The following is an 18137-nucleotide window of genomic DNA, read 5'->3' as shown; positions in this document are numbered from 1 at the left end:
TATCCAAGGGGTGCTTCCCCAAGGAGAAGAGAATCTCCTCTTTCCCCCAAGAAAGAGGAGATTCAGTTGAATCCTCTTTCTTCAAAACCATTGAACAGAAGCTAAAAGAACATCCATAGGTGTGCATTCGTTATTCTGCTCCAGCACCATCATTTCCCAGAGAGAGAGAGAGAGAGAGAGATTCAGATGATACGTCAGATGTGGTCTTGGAACACAGGCATAGATGCCTATGGATTCTGAGAAATAGAGGTTCTTATTGTCTCCATGACTTATTTCATCATTAGACCTTTGTAAGTGGGTCAATTAGCTTCATATTTTACTGTTACTATTCTTAGGAGCCCATTGAAAATGGGATGCTGATACAACTTAGCCCAGAATCTTCTTTGGATGGGAATCAAGTGACACCAGTGGTTAAATAGGGTGACCCTATGAAAAGGAGGACAGGGCTCCTGTATCTTTAACAGTTGCATTGAAAAAGGATTTCATCAGGTGTCATTTGTATATATGGAGAACCTGGTGAAATTCCCTCTTCATCACCACAGTTAAAGCTGCAGGAGCTAAACTAGAATGACCAGATTTAAAAGAGGGCAGGGCACCTGCAGCTTTAACTGGTGTGATGAAGTGGAAATTTCACCAGGTTCTCCATATATACAAATGACACCTGCTGAAATTCCCTTTTCAATACAACTGTTAAAGATACAGGAGCCCTATCCTCCTTTTCATAGGGTCACCCTAGTTTTAATGTACACAGGCACCTAATCAGAAGAGTTTTGCAGTAGGGGTGTGCACTCCACCCAAGAAAGCTTTATTTTCCTATCTTGGTTTTGCTAAAATATCTTTAGCCTTCCCCCATTCATGTGGTCATTGCATTTTCATCCTTAAGAGAAACATTGCCTATGAGAAGCATGGGCACTCAGTGTCATGACTAGGGTGACCCTATGGAAAGGAGGACAGGGCTCCTGTATCTTTAACAGTTGCATAGAAATGAGAATTTTAGCAGGTGTCATTTGTATGCATGCAGCACCTGGTGAAATTCCCTCTTCATCATAACAGTTAATTGTTGTGATGAAGAGGAGTCTTGAACCCTGCCTGCCTTTGAACTATGCCTCCCTCTGGCCTACATGAACACATAGCTACCAATCCCTCAGAATCCAAAAAGATAACTTTGGCAGTCCCGCCTATTCCGGGTGAGAATTCCCCCTCTCTCATCTCATAGCCTTTCTCATCCATCACGAAACACTGTTCCCACACGCAGTCACACTGCCACCAGAAACTTTAAAGCATGGGTCCAACCCTTTACTCTGTCTTCAAGCTGTAAGGACATACCTGTTTATGTTTTCACCTCTATTTTGTCCTTTATTACCTTCCCTTTACGTAGCCAAGAGCAAAAGATGTAAATAACTAATAGTTCTATTAATGTATGCTCGCTCACACGCAATGCTCCAGATCACACACTCAGTCAAAGACTACACAATCACCACATGTGCAAACGCAGAACATCACAATTACCATTTTCAAATGTTGCAGCCACGGTCACATAGCAGATTTGTTTTCTGTTGCTCCAAAGGGCAAGTTAACAAAGAAGTTGGGGCACTTTAATTATCCTTATTCTTGGTGAAGGCCAAAGCGTAGGAGTGTAAGATTTGTTTACATAAAAAATGTGTAAAAAGTCCCACGGCATCTGAAAGACTAACAAATGTATTGTTTTTTAAAGTTCATTGGCTTACAGTCAGAGAAAATATTGGCACGAACTCTTATCATCATTTGGTGAAATGTGTACGTATGCATGCTTGAAGGAAGCAATTATAGAATGAACAAACAAAGAGGAAGATTAGAATGGCAATATTTTACATCAAGCTTCAGAAAGAGATGATCAAACTGACCATTCATAAAACAGCAGGAATTGCTAGGGTGACCATATGGGAAGGAGGACAGGGCTCCTGTATCTTTAACAGTTGCCTTGAAAAAGGAGATTTCAGCAGGTGTCGTTTGTATGTGTTCATAAAATCCCCTCTTCATCACAACAGTTAAAGCTGCAGGAGCCCTGCCTAGCATGACCAGATACAAAAGAGGCCCTCTCCCTGCCTTGGAGCGAGAGTGTCTGATGCCCTCTCTCCAAGGCAGGGAGCCCACATGGGAGAGTCCAGGAGATCTGGGGCCTTGATTCTGATGTCACTTGATTCCCAGCCAATGAGGATTTTGAGCTGGGTGGTGGTGTCAGCGTCCTAGCCTCAACTGGCTCTAAGATGAATTATAATTATAATTATAGTTAATGAAAAGCCAATTTTCCCAATTCAAATAGTCTAATGGTAAGAACCCCTTTTTCTCAGAATGCCAAGCACTGGGATCTAAAGGCATATATACCTATTTTGCAAGAGCACATCTGACTTTTAATCTGAATAATTATTTCAAAGAAAATGACGGTGCTGGGGCTGGATAATGAATGCACCCATATGGCTATTCTATTAGTTCCTGTTCATTTTGGGGTTTTTTGTTTGTTTGTTTGTTGTTTTTGTTGTTGTTATTTTTTGGTGTTGTTGAAAAAAATGGAGATTCAGAACTAGTTTTAATGGGGGGGGGGGAGGAAGCACCACTCAAAGCCTGCCTCTGAAAAAAAATGAGAAATGCATGTATGAAGAAGTTAATGGAGCACTTCGAAGAGGGTCATTTACCAGCATTTACCAGCTTGATAAAAAATCATTCTCATGCAACTAGAGGAATTTGTAAGTGGAAATCCAGAAATACTACTCAATCACTGCATCTGGCAGAAATTTTTTTAACAGACTGTTCACTCCAGACCTGGAACACCAAGAAGGCAACCGCAAAGAGCAGGAAAAGGCTCTTCATGGTGGATGTTTTGGCCAGGCTCTGGGGAGAGGAATGACTTAATAATAAGACTGTAGAATCTCCACAGGATCAAAAGCAGGTATAAGACTGAATAAGCTCTGTACCTAGGGCAGTCGTGGGCTCTCTGACACTAGAGGCCTTCAAGAGGCAGCTGGACAATCATCTGTCAGGGATGCTTGAAGGTAGGGTGACCATATTTTGGAAAACAAAAAGGAGGACAACATGGTCACCCCCAAGGGGGCGTGTTCAGCACCAAGGAGGCGTGCCCACCCGAACATAGCCTTGGTCACATGTCTGATTTTACAGCACACATTTAAGACAAATCTCTTCTTCATAACATCTTAATGTTAAAATCACTGAAATAAAGAACAAGTGAGAGATTCAATGTATCTGAAATTAACTTCACTCACTCCTACTTTTGTAGGTTTTGCTGTACTTTGAAGCTTTTGCTATACTCTTTGTGTTATTTTATTTATTTATTTATTTATTTTATTACATTTATATACCGCCCCACAGCCGAAGCTCTCTGGGCAGTTTACAACAATTAAAAATAGTAAACATTAAAAGTATACAAAAATTTAAATAACATAAAAACAGTATAAAAACAACAGTATAAAAAGTGTTACATTCTCCCCTTCCCTCAAATATTTTTTCTGACTGTATCTTCACTCATTGCAAGCTGCTGTTGTTGTTAACAGGGTTTGCTACTGGCCCCAGAACTGTTTCAAATTTGGTATGGCTAAAGCTCTACCTAAAAGCTATCATGGTGCCAACTTTCAGCTCTTTATCTTTAAAAATTACGATTTTAAAAATAATAATTTTAAAACCTCAGTTTTTAAAAAATTCCTAAAAAATCAATGGATGAACGGATCTCTTTCAAATTTGGTGTGGCTAAAGCTCTACCTAAATCCTATCATGGTACAAAGTTTCATCACTTTATCTTTAAAAATGACGATTTTAAAAATAATAATTTTAAAACCTCAATTTTTAAAAAATTCCTAAAAAATCAATGGATGAACGGATCTGTTTCAAATTTGGTGTGGCTAAAGCTCTACCTAAGTCCTTTCATGGTGCAAAGTTTCATCTCTTTATCTTTAAAAATGACGATTTAAAAAATAATAATTTTAAAACCTTAATTTTTAAACAATTCCTAAAAAATCAGTGGATGAACAGATCTGTTTCAAATTTGGTATGACTAAAGCCCTTCCTAAGAGCTACCATTTTGCCAAGTTTCATGTCTTTATCTTAAAAAATGACAGAGTTATAAGCATTTTTGTTAATTCCCATTAGAGGTGCTCTTTGCAAAAAATCCGGATTACCCCTCCCCCTCCCGGATTTGCTGGTTTGCGACAAAAAACCAGACAAATCCGGGCAAATACGGCCATATGGTCACCCTACTTGAAGGTGGATTCCTGCAATGAGCAGGGGTTTGGACTTGATGGCCTTATCAGCCCCTTCCAACTCTACTATTCTATGATTCTATGATTCTAAGGCCGTAGCTAGACCTAAGGTTTATCTCAGGATTGTCCCGGGGTCAAACCTGTTCATCTAAGTGCCACACAGGGCATCCAGCGCTCAGGCAGGGACGAACCCCGGATGATCCTGGGATAAACCTTAGGTCTAGCTACAGCCTAAGATGCAAGCTCGCATATAGACATTTGTGGCAATGAGCCAGGGGGTTTAGGGTGAAGGATACAAGATGCACCTGTGTTTTGAAGTAATAGCTTGAAAACATCCCGTGATATTGCCATTCACACAGGGTGTAACTTCACCACCCACAACTTGCTGATAATTAGGCACATGTTTGAATTGTCCGATAGTTCAGCAATGCTGACACAACAGCCCAGAATCCTCTTTGGCCTGGCAATCAGGTGACACATGGGAGCCAACTCTCTGATACCAAGCTCCCAGGCCAATACTTAAGTTTTCCCAACTGTTCCAGCCATGGACTAAGTTGTCCAGTTGGCTCATGAAAGTTATGGAGCCATTTCAATGATCGAGTCTCTCTCCTGATGGTAATGTTCTTAGTTTATTTTGGAAAAGCTGTGGACTAAATGTATCAGAACATTGCAAGGCATTTAACCAAGGGCCCCGCAATATTATGATTAGCAAGCTAGTTAAATGTTGGCTATTGAGCCTCATGTGGCACAGAGTGGTAAAGCAGCAGTTTCTGCAGCTGAAACTCTCCCCACGGCCTGAGTTCGATCCCAGCGGAAGCTGGTTTCAGGCAGCCGGCTCGGGTCGATTCAGCCTTCCATCCTCCCGAGGTTGGTAAAATGAGTACCCAGTTAGCTGGGGGAAACGTAATAACGGCCGGGGAAGGCAACGGCAAACCACCCCGCTATAAGGCCTGCCAAGAAAACGTCAGTGAAAGCTAGCGTCCCTCCAAGAGTCAGTAATGACTCAGTGCTTGCACGAGAGGTTCCTTTCCTTTCCTCTAAGTGTTGGCTAGATGGCACTACTCACAGGTATCAGCAGGAAGGGGAGGAATTGACCCCCCCTGGAATCATAAATGTATTTCTTTATTTTAATGTACGCAGACACAACCACACCCAGCTGACACCACACCTATTGAGAGTGTCTGTCAGATGTGGACTCTCCAAACTTCTCTGAAGAGGAAGGAGGGCAGCTTACAAATTATGCCATGTCCTGTGTGAATGGCACAGATGTGAGCTACATCACAGGATGTTGTTGTTGAAACACAGGTGCATCTGGTGTCCTTCACACTAAATTCACTGGCTCATTGCCACAAATGTCTGCATCCATATAAGTCTGCTTGCATCATGTCCTAAGGAGGTGGTCCATTCCTATTCTTGTCTCCAGTGCTGCAGGGGTTCTTTAGTGTTATTCTTATTCTTCTCTCCAGATTCCAGCAAAAAGTCCACCATGAAAACTGTTTTCCTGCTTTTTGCTCTTGCCTTCCTGGTTTTCCAGGTCCAGGCAGAGCAGTCTGCCAAAGATATTGTGCCAGATACAGTAGGTGAGTAGAATGAGTTAAACATGGTTCTTTCTGGAATTCTACCTATAAATCCTGCTAGCTACAAGCGAATCAACTTCCATCTCTTGAATGCCTCTAGTGTGGGAGAGCCCACAACCTCCCTAGGTAACAACAAAGGATTTTAAAGGGGTGGGCACATATCACAGGCTGTTCTAAAACAATTTATTTTATTTATTTATTACATTTCTATACCGCCCAATAGCCGAAGCTCTCTGGGCGGTTCACAAAAATTAAAACCATAGTAAGACAACCAACAGGTTAAAAGCACAAATACAAAATGCAATATAAAAAGCACAACCAGAATAAAAACCATGCAGCAAAATTGATATAAAATTAAAATACAGAGTTAAAACAGTAAAATTTAAATTTCAGTTAAAATTAAGTGTTAAAATACTGAGAGAATAAAAAGGTCTTCAACTGGCGACGAAAGGAATACAGTGTAGGCGCCAGGCGGACCTCTCTGAGGAGCTCATTCCACAACCGGGGTGCCACAGCGGAGAAACAAATTAATTAGTTGCCTTTCTGTATGCTAAAAGATATTTAGTCTGGAGTGGGGGAAACCCTTGAGGAAGTCTGGTTCCTTCAGAATCACTTGTAAACAAGTGATTCTGTGCTAGTGAAGCAAATCAATCAAGTGAGAGGAAGGAGAGGAATGATTCATTGTTTGATTTTATTTATTTATTTATTTATTTATTTATTTATTTATTTATTACATTTCTATACCGCCCAATAGCCAGAGCTCTCTGGGCGGTTCACAAAAATTAAAAACATTCAAAGTATAAAACAACAGTATAAAGCCATAATATAAAATACAATATGAAAACTCAACCAGATAAAAACAGCAGCAATGCAAAATTACAAATTTAAAACACCAAGTTAAAATTTATTTATAGACTGTTAAAACGCTGGGAGAATAAAAAGGTCTTCACCTGGCGTCTAAAAGCATATAATGTAGGTGCCAAGCGAACCTCCTTAGGGAGCTCATTCCACAGCCGGGGTGCCACAGCAGAGAAGGCCCTCCTCCTGGTAGCCACCTGCCTCACTTCCTTTGGCAGGGGCTCACGGAGAAGGACCCCTGAGGATGACCGGTACATACGGGAGGAGACGTTCCTTCAGATAGCCTGGCCCCAAGCCGTTTAGGGCTTTAAATGTTAATACCAGTAATTTTCTCGGAAATAATTTGCATTTGCTTCAAACTTCTTTTGGAAGGTTTCATGTTGATAACTTGACCATATCAGCTTTCTTTTCCTTTCATTTGTAGGGAGTGAACAGACAGGCATTGCCAGCAATCATGAGAGAGCGATACATTGCAATGGAGAGCAGGGATTTTGCCTTCCGCGTCATCTTCGGTGTCCCTCTGACATCGTATACATTTATAACACTTGTCCAAGACCAAGTGTCCAACACTGTTGTGCACCATGAATTTTGAACGAGCCAACATCTCCTGGCAGATCCATCGTCAGTCATTAAGGACTTAGTTAATTGCAAGAAGCAAGGCCCCTGGTGCTGTCATTGACGTTATCTCTTTGTGGATACTGTTTGATATTGTGAACCAGCAGGGCCCTTGAGGTGGCATGTAATACACAGAGTTTCTAGGCAACAGATTGATGGAGAGCAAAGTTCTGAGACTCCACACGTAGCACAAGGTATGAAGAAAGGAGTATATGCTGTGTTACGTTAGTCCTCCCTGTTTGATTGGCTGAGCTCTCTGCCACTCCCCAGTCAGGAGGCCTCCCCGTCTGGAGGTCACCATTGCTGAGTAGTAGAAAACAGCGAGGGCGTGGGGGAAAGAGGACAAATCTTTTAGTTTTCATCTTTCATTCATTCTTTCTTTTTCTTTCTTTCTTTTTTGCCTTCCAATTATTGAAATTTTATGTTCTTCCCTTTCCCAGATTTGAAGAAATTTGCAGATGTCACCAAGTTCTTATCAAAAATAAACTGAAACAACATTCTCACCCATCTGCACTGGGACAGCTAATCCCAGCATGTAAATGGCCATGTTGTACCTGCCTGCCCTACAGATAATGAGCCCGGTTGAAAACACAGGGGTTCAAACCCAGACTTTTCAAAGAGAAGACCTCAAAGTCCTGGGCCTGGAAAGACAAATCGGTCAGTTTCAGCCTCACACATTTGGATATATTTTTTTAACCTCAAGTTAATTCTGTTCTGAACATGAAACAGTTTTTGAATTTGGCTAAATTCTTATCGATAGGGAACTGAAACAAAATTCTGACCCATTTCTAAGTGGGTGACAAATTATTTGCATCACAAGAGATGCAACATTTTTAAATGTTGTAAACCGCCCAGAGAGCTTCGGCTGTGGGGCAGTATATAAATGTAATTAAATAAATAAATAAATAAAAGGGATGAGCATATGTACTATTTTTAAACATTGTTATCAAGAGACATTTTTAAACTGTAATTATGCCTGGAGTGAGGGGAAGGCGTAAATTACTCATGTTAAAATGACACATTTCTGAACTGTACTCATTTCTGAATGTTAGATGTCACACCGTTTCATATTCCCAAAGATAGCTAATTGCATTATCGTTTGTATTTGCAGTATTGGTATGTCTATGTTCTTTTGTTGTTTATTCGTTCAGTCACTTCCGACTCTTCTTGACTTCGTGTTCTATCTATCCTCATAATACAGAGCTTCTAGCATTTATTTGTATTGGACATTACTACACCTCGTTGTATTTTCAAGATGTGAATGGTCCCATGTCAACTTAAGACCTTGTGCTTTCACTTGCCATAGCCAGTTTGCTGTACATGTACCGAGATTTTTAGTATATAAAACGTATTCTTATCCTGAGTTTCATCTGCTTTTTGCAATAAGCACGGGTCCCAATTCACTATAGGATCCCTGTAGCCAGGGTGTCAGCTGGAAAGGGAGGATGCTTGTAGGGCGCAATGGCTGTGCAGTAGCGCTTCTGTGGAGGGAGAAGCAGTCCATGGCCATGCTGCTCAGCCTGAGAGTCCAACACCCAATCAACTTCACTGGCAGGCTCACAGGGGCAGGGCCAAAGGGAGTTGATGGAGGGGAGAGTTTTCCCTCCAGTTCACTCTGCAACTAGATCAAGGGCCTGCAGCCTGGGCCTCCTCTCACTTTGCCGCCTTGAGTTTGCCCAACTCCCCTTTGTTAAGTAAGTGCACTTTGATATGGACTGTGGTCAGCTACTGGCTGACAGGGCTGGGAAGGAATTATGTATAGGACATTTGGCCTGATTCACAGGGTGTTCACCTTCCTCAAGCAATGTAAATTGGTTAAAAGGTTAGTTCCCAAGTATTCTCCACCACAAGTTGGAATGGCATTGAGTTGGATCCAAGTCAAGGCAAAAAGGGATGAAGACCCCACTCCCAAGCAGAATGGAGGGGGTCCCTGGGGTCACAGGGTTCCAGCCCAACTTGGGGGCTGGCATGCCAGTACTAATCCCAGGGGAGAATGAGGGAAGCATGTGAACACTGAACAGTACGTGCCATGGCATGGTCAATCCCCTGCTGTTCCCTAACCACCACCCCTCCTTCTAGGGCCTCCTTGCACCCGGGCTGGGATGTGAATCAGTCAACAGATGGGCTGGCCAATGAGGGGATGCAGTCCCATATTTCATCAAAGTCTACACTGTAACTGATGAAGTTGTGGCCAAATTTATAACCCAGCACTGTCTATGCATGGTTAATGGTTGCCCTTCCCAGGACAACCACCCAATTAGTGCTCCAGATGCAATTGTGGGTCCACTGATTCACAGTGCCTCCAATTCCAAACTTGTGGAGGCGATCCAAGGGGGGGAAATACTGTGGTCTATGGTATCAGAGGTCACTGGGAGATCAAACAAGATCAAGAGGATCACAGTGCTTCTGTCTCTCTCCTGCCAGAGGTCATCCATAGGTTGAGATATTCAGCATCCTCCAAAAATGTATGTAATTGGCCCACCACCACCCTCTCAAGAACCTTGCCCAGAAAATGGGTATTAGTGAGTAGGCAGTGTTTGGTAGAATCATAGAATCATAGAATAGCAGAGTTGGAAGGGGCCTACAAGGCCATCGAGTCCAACCCCCTGCTCAATGCAGGAATCCACCCTAAAGCATCCCTGACAGATGGTTGTCCAGCTGCCTCTTGAAGGCCTCTAGATCGAGGGAGAGCTTTTTTTTAGGAGTCAACACACCACCACCTTCTTCAAGGCAGTGGACACCACTTGTTTTTGTTTAGTTTTTTTTGTTCTGACCCTGGATTCTGCCAAGCTGGTTTTGCAGGTGTCATGCCACTTTAATCTTTGTCCTGGGCGAAGTACAGACAACTGCTCTACAGATCCATTGGAATAAGAAGAAGTAAAGTTCTGGGACTAGAAAGGGGATCAGATTTCAGTAACTGTTATCTGGCCGCTCCAGGGAAGAACCTCACCCAATCTGTTTGCACAGGGCTCTCTGGGAAAAGCCTTCCTTTAGTTTCTCAACTGTGCAAATATTTGGTCATCCAACGTGGTTACAATAAATAATCAAAAATGATTATTAACCAAAAGATCTTTTATTTGCATTTTAACAATGTTATTGTTTTCTATAGAAGAATAGAAAGAAAAAGACAAGCAAAGAAAGAAAATGCAACAAACCGTCACACAACTAACAATACAATACATCTAATAAAAACACAAATGCAAAACATATAAGGCCATATTCCATTTGAGGCAATCCTCATGTCAGACATATAGGCTATCAGTTACTCCACTTTAGCCAGCCCAGTGTTACGTATTAAGACCACGGATTATATCTAAAAACCACAAACAAATACATCATTCTTTTGCAACTCTTGTAAATAGTCTATCAGAGGTTTCCAGTCCAATACAAACGAGGTTGTTCATTTTTCTCTTACTAGTGCCTTAAGGTTGGCCGTCTCCGCCAACTCCAAAACTTTAAGCAGCCATTCCTCCATTGATGGTACTTGTGTCTTTTTCCAGTATTGCGCGTAGAGTAGTCTGGCAGCTGTTGTTATATATAGAAACAACGTTCCACCTTTTTCTTTAACTTGATCATCTATAAGTCCCAACAAGAACGTTTCTGGTTTCATTTGTAGATCTGTCTTTAATATTTTTTTGCATTGACAAATGGATCTGAGTCCAAAAAGATTTTGCTTTTTTACATGACCACTACATATGGTAAAAAGTTCCTTCTTGTTCTTCACATTTCCAGCAGTCTCCCAAACAACCCCTGTACATTTTTGCTAATTTTGAGGGAGACATATACCATCTATACATCATCTTGTAAAAATTCTCCTTAAGTCTGGTACTTAACGTATATTTTAAACCTTTTACCCACATATTTTTCCATAATTCCATTGGTATACTATACCCAAAGTTTTGATCCCATTTTATCATACCGTCCTTTGTTTGTTCATTCTCTGTCTCAAGCTTTAACAATAGCTTATATACCTTGGAGATAACATGTTCATCATTAGTACATAGGGCTACTTCAAACATTGACTTTGTTTCCTCAAATCTGCATTCTTTTATGTCTCTCTTAAACCTCAAGTGCGAAAAGAAGGAAAACCCCATAGGGGAGTAAAAAAAAATAAGCCAAAGGCAAGGGCTGAACCAAGGAATCTTCTACAATAATATTATTAGTAAAAGGTTTATTAAAGTGCCAGGTGTCACTTTAATAAACCTTTTACTAATGATATTATTGTAAAAGATTCCTTGGTTCAGCCCTTGCCTTTGGCTTATTTTTTACTCTCTTAAACCTCTCCATAATCTGTAGGTAAGAGAACCACTGACATATATGACCCTTCTTTACCAACCCTTTTCTTGCTTTTAGTTTATATACCCCTTGAGACGCTTCCAATACATCGTTATACTTTATCCATTTATGCCCACTAGACAATTCTCTTCTATGGAAGGCCTCCTGGGACGATATCCACATTGGTGTTTTCTGGCAGCGTCTCAATTTATATTTGTTCCATACTCTTAGGATAGTGCATCTGACAAAGTGATTATTGAAATCCACATGGACCTTAGCTTTCTCATACCACAAATAGCCATGCCGCCCAAACCTTAGTTCATGGCCTTCGAGCTCCAATAGTCATCTATTCTCCAGCAGTACCCATTCTTTCATCCAAACCAAGCAAAGGATCTTTAATTGATTGACAAGTCTTAGAAGTACTGGCAAATGAACCTTGAGGACATGGGCGAGCGCAGCACATTTCACCCCACAGGGGTGTGGGAATGAGACGACTCTCCTCAAGGACCAGCATTGGTGGGGCTTTGTAGTGACACTGGTCAGAGGAAGAGCTATGAGGTGATACTAGCCTTTGGGAGCCCTTCTCCTGCTCTATTTGAAGTGCAGTTCCTGGCAGAGAGGCTCCCATCAGAGAGATTCCTTTTCACGCCTGCTGCCAGGAGCAATGGTACACTATAGGGGTTGGTGGCAGCAGAGCAACCGTAGGGCCATTCCTGTAACGTGGATGACATTTGAGTGTGGCGTGCATCTGATAACATTTACACACACCTCTGTTGGTGCAAGGTTGGTCAGCTCAGCCTCCTGCTGCCGTTAGCAATGGTGGTCTCTAGGAGGCAGCAGTTCTTTGGTGTGGTGTCAGAGCAGCCAGAGGGTAGCTGGAGGGCAGCTGGAGGACTGTTCCCACTGCATTCAGATCCCCCTCTGGATTCCTACTCAATGCCCCCCTCAATTCAGCTTATTGCTTGAGACATTAGGGTGTGCCTGGGCACACCTGGCACATCCCTCGCACATGCCTATGCTTGAGGAGAGGAGAAATGCAAGAAGAAATAGAAGGGTGAAGCTTTGCAGAAAGAAACCATTTTAGCTTCAGTGAAGAAGTCCATTCCCCTTATTTATTGATTGATTTTGTTTTATTACATTTTTATACCGCCCAATAGCTGAAGCTCTCTGGGTGGTTCCCCTGTGCAGATGGTCTGAAAATCCAAGGAAAATCTAGGCAAAGGAGGGATGTCATAGCATCACTCCCAGCGGTCACACTTCTGCCTTCCATCTCTGCATTGGCCCAATGTGTATGTAGCAAGCTGAACCTGTATAGACCCTGTGACAGAGACTGTGTACCGACCCAAGGCTTTAGGCAGACAAATGCCTGAACCAATGTTGGGAGTGAAGCCAGAGAGGGTGGAAACACCCTTCCACATACATTGATTTCTCTATAATTTCATGTGTCCTACACAAGTTTCAGATGTTCTACAGGTTCATCCCTTCCCTAATTACTTAGAGAGATTCAGATTAAAACTTTTTCCAGATATTATTCTGTCCCTGAAAAAGAGCACAACTTACAAAAGAAAAGAATTCTCCAGTGATCTGTAGCTTTTTGCCTTTTTCTTGGACATCTAAGACTTTGGTATATGAGGATGGCCATGTGAAAAGAAGGACAGGGCTCCTGTATCATTAACAGCTGTATAGAAAAGGGAATTTCAGCAGGTGTCGTTGCTATGCATGCAGCACCTGGTGAAATTCCCATCTCCTTAACAACAGTTAAAGCTGCAGGAGCCCCGCCTAGCATGACCAGATACAAAAGAGGGCAGGGCTGGTGTGATGAAGAGGGAATTTAACTGTTGTGATGAAGAGGGAATTTCACCAGGTGCTGGTGTCCTTTGTATATATGGAGAACCTGGTGAAATTCCCTCTTCATCACAACAGTTAAAGCTGCAGGTGCCCTGCCCTCTTTTAAATCTGGTCACTCTAGTATAGCTCCTGCACTTTAACTGTTGTGATGAAGAGGGAATTTCATCAGGTTCCCCATATATACAAATGACACCTGCTGAAATTCCCCTTTCAATACAACTGTTAAAGATACAGGAGCCCTGTCCTCCTTTTCATATGGTCACCCCAGACAGTACTATCAGCTACTTCACAATGTTTAGTTAGGGTCAAAAACACCACCCACCCACATTCAAAATAAATTTTAAACTGCCCTGAGAAGGAGGTAGAAAAACTAAAGCCCCTTTTCATGAGGAAAGAAAACTTTCAGGAAATTCATGGGATTTTTTTCTCTTTTTACCTCCTAGAAATTAAAGGACAATTTTTAACATGTTCTGCACACTTAGAAAAGGAAAGGAACCTCTCGTGCGCTGAGTCATTACTGACTCTTGGAGGGACGCCAGCTTTTGCTGACTTTTTTTGGCAGTCCTTATAGCGGGGTGGTTTGCCGTTGCCTTCCCTGGCCATTATTACCTTTCCCCCAGCTAACTGGGTACTCATTTTACCGACCTCGGGAGGATGGAAGGCTGAGTCAACCTGAGCCGGCTGCCTGAAACCAGCTTCCGCTGGGATTGAACTCAGGCCATGGGGAGAGTTTCAGCTGCAGAAACTACTGCTTTACCGCTCTGCGCCACACGAGGCTCTTACTTACTTAACAATTAATTTATGTGGTGGCTGCAATCCCTCCCTTCAGTGCCCTTGAATGATGCTAGGTAAATGGGGCATTGTGGACGATGCAAAATGGGGGCCGGGCTGACAATACAGTGGATGCTGTTGCCACTTGCAGTGGCAGTGCAAAAAATCCCCCCAAATCCTTAGGAAATAAAAGGAAAGAAGCTGTTCTAGAAAACTTGCCAAAGGTGTTGCCTACCTGTGAGAAAGTGTTGGAGAATTTCTCCTCCCCCTGGAGAAATTTGGTGAAATAATTAGGGTGGAGAATTTTGAGAGGACATTTCCACACCTCTCTATGAGTAGGATGGTTCTGTTGTGCTCATGTCATGGCCACAACAGTGGACTAGGCAGGGTTTTAGTCTGATCCAGTAGAGTCTACTTATGTTCTTATGCAGCCCACAGCATAATTTCAAACACATGTAATTTCAGAAACCAAATAGAAATGTTTATTCCATGACTCATGAGATTGTATGTATGGGATGGTATCATGTATGTGATACACATGTGGCAGGGAGCATTGTTAGACATTTGTTCTGGCCCCACTGCCAGATTTAGGAACAAGCCATGATTTAGAGCCTCATATTATGAGGCGCCTCTAAATATCATGGCTAACGAAGATGTAAGGTAACTAAGGCCACAGCTAGACCTAAGGTTTATCCTGGGATCATCCAGGGTTCGCCCCTGCCTGAGCACTGGATCCCCTATGTGTCACCTAGATGAACAGGTTTGACCCCTGGACGATCCAGGGATAAACCTTAGGTCTAGCTATGGACCATGATGACATCTAGAGTATTGCATCCAGTTCTGGGCTCCACAATTCAAGAAGGACGCAGACAAGCTGGAGCGTGTTCAGAGGAGGGCAACCAGGATGATCAGGGCTGGAAACAAAGCCCTATGAAGAGAAACTGAAAGAACTGGGCATGTTTAGCCTGGAGAAGAGAAAATTGAGGGGAGACATGAGAGCACTCTTCAAATACTTAAAAGGTCGTCACACAGAGCAGGGCCAGGATCTTTTCTCAGTCATCCCAGAGTGCAGGATACGGAATAACGGGCTGAAGTTACAGGAAGCCAGATTCCAGCTGGACATCAGGAAAAACTTCCTAACTGTTAGAGCAGTATGACAATGGAATCAGTTACCTAGGGAGGTTGTGGGCTCTCCCACACTAGAGGCCTTCAAGAGGCAGCTGGACAACCATCTGTCAGGGATGCTTTAGGGTGGTTTCCTGCATTGAGCAGGGGGTTGGACTCAATGGCCTCATAGGCCCCTTCCAACTCTACTATTCTATGATTCTTAGTTATGGTGTAAATATGTTGGAAAGTCTGGTGTGACAGACAGTTGTCAAGACCATTATAAAGCAGTAGTGTAGATCCTACCTAGGAAGCAGTAAGTGCAAACTGGAGCCAGTTTAAAAAGAATTTCAGATCAATTTACTTTATTAGTGCTTTTTTACACATCTTCAAGGAGCCTAACACTGTTTAACTACAAGCACTCAGTAATTCTGGGTGGTGCCCTTTCATTATCCTTTCTACCATAATGCAATATATTTTCCCCCCCCTCTATATTTTTATGAATCTTGACATAGTTTAGGGCCTCAGCATGTCTTAATCCCACTCTGACCACCCTCCACCAAATGATTTTTTGGGGCAATGATGAATTGGATCCTTTGATTCAAGAGCGCCTTTCATGGAATTTGCCTGTACCCGATTTTGAGAATCTCTCCTTCCATGCCTGCATCACAGCTTACCCCATTCAGCATGGTGTCCTGACCCTCTGGTAGCTACCGTGGGGAGAAGGTCCAGGGAAGCATGCTTTCCCCAGTTGCACATGCCTGAACCTGGAACCAGCCAACTTTTTCAAAGCTTTCTAACATTCACCAATCTATCCATCTAACATAAAGCCCAAATCGAAGGATTGAAGAAATCAGCTCAGATTAGCCCCTCTCTTGCATCCAGTAAACAGATAACACAAAGAAAAACAAGGCTCTTTAACTGAGGGGCTGTTATTTTAAAAACAAAAATCACACACACCACCAAACGATTCTCTTTTTTGCAAGGAGAGGGAAGAGATCTTTCTTCTTAATGACTTAAAACCATTGTCCTCAGATATCTGGGCGCCTCGTCTGTTTCTTCACTTCAAGCAGCATTTTAATGTGCGATTATTTTGGCAGTTGTTGAATTTCTCCTTCATCACAAAGCCTTTATCACACTGGTACATTCGTAGTAAGCAGTAACCAAAAGGAATAAGGCAAGGAAGCTTCCCAATGTGGGTTGTGGTTGGTAATCCTTGCTCTGTGTGAAAAGAGAAAAAGGCAGCAGCCATTATCCTGCTGTTTACCATCAGGAAAAACATAAACAAGAAGGATTTTCCCATTTCCTTTCCCTTATTTATTACAAGGGAGAACATTTTCGCAAAACAAACTAATTTGTTTGAGATCAGAGGCAAGAGATCAGAATGTCATGCGAAAATGAAATGAAAAGAAAATAAATCGGGGAAGAGTACACCAATGAATTCATTCAACTTTGATTTGCTTGCAAATAATAATAATAATAACAACAACAACAGCAGCAGCAGCAGCAACAACAACAAGTTGTGTGTGTGTGTCTTGACAGGGTCACTTTGCTGCTCCTTTCTTCAAAACTCCACAGCATCGCAGCTTCGGGGTGAGAGCGGCAAATCCCCATGGCAGTAGGGAATATGAGCATTCCAGGAAGCACCAGTGGCCATTCAACTCATTGAACCTGCCCTCTGACCAGCCTTCCCACGTTCCCCCCCCCCAAACAACTGTGGGCTTTGATCAGCTCCCGGAATGCCCCCCAGTGTTGATGGCAAGTGAGGTCACCACCAAAAAAAATGGGGAAAAAAGTCGTGGCAAGTCAGAGACTTTTTAAGTATGCAGTTTCCAGAGAAGAACCCAGGGTGGGTGTGAGTTGGCGTTGATGTCCCATAAACTAGACAGTGCCACTGCACAGCCACTGTGGGGTATACAGGGTGTACAGACAGCCTCCTGGAGTCTTTTCCTTCAATTTTGTTTAGAGAGGCGGTAAAAAGCTGTTGAAGTATTCATTTGACAGATCAAAAGCTAAAACTGTCGTCTTAAAATGAATTGACAAAACATTAGACTTCAGTAGTCCCCCAAATTAAATCCCCACAGCAACATTTCAAAAATTTCCAAAACTCCAAATCCTGACCATATGTATATTCACTCGGAAATATGTCCCAGAAAACAAACAAAAATAAATAAATATGCATAGGATTGGGCTATTTTAGTTAAATACGTTTCTACGTATTAGTTTGATAAACCACCTATCCAATTTCAATACACTGGTTTTAATTACTTTGTTACTGATACATCAAATTAAAATAGCTATCCTGTGTTCTTCCAACTTGACTGGACAACCATCTGTCAGGGATGCTTTAGGGTGGATTCCTGCATTGAGCAGGGGGTTGGACTAGATGGCCTTGTAGGCCCCTTCCAACTCTGCTATTCTATGATTCTATGACTACTTGTCAGGGAGTGGCTGAAAGGAAGGTGTGCATATCTGAGCCTACATCAAGGCAAATATAATAACATTATTCTCCCTTTCAGCCCAATTCTTTTTTTCTTAATCCTCAAAGAGCACATGTATATGCATGTCTACTCAGAAGGAAGCCCCTCTGAGCACAGCTCTGCTTTGTTTTAAGATCTGTTCTAGGATTTTGCACATTCACAGTCCTGAAAGGTGCAATCCTCAGTATGTTTACACGGAAAGAAAAGTCCTACAAGTCCCAGCATCCCCCAGCCTACAATGATGGGGATGCTGGGAGTTGTAGGACATGCATAGGGTTGCACCCTAAGTGAAGTATAATTCTTAGACTCAACTTACGATCTGGTACATAAGCATTACGGTCCGAATCTTCTGAGTCTTCTGG

Source organism: Elgaria multicarinata, chromosome 4, assembly GCF_023053635.1.
Source record: "Elgaria multicarinata webbii isolate HBS135686 ecotype San Diego chromosome 4, rElgMul1.1.pri, whole genome shotgun sequence".
NCBI lineage: Eukaryota > Metazoa > Chordata > Lepidosauria > Squamata > Anguidae > Elgaria > Elgaria multicarinata.
This window is presented reverse-complemented; position numbering follows the sequence as displayed.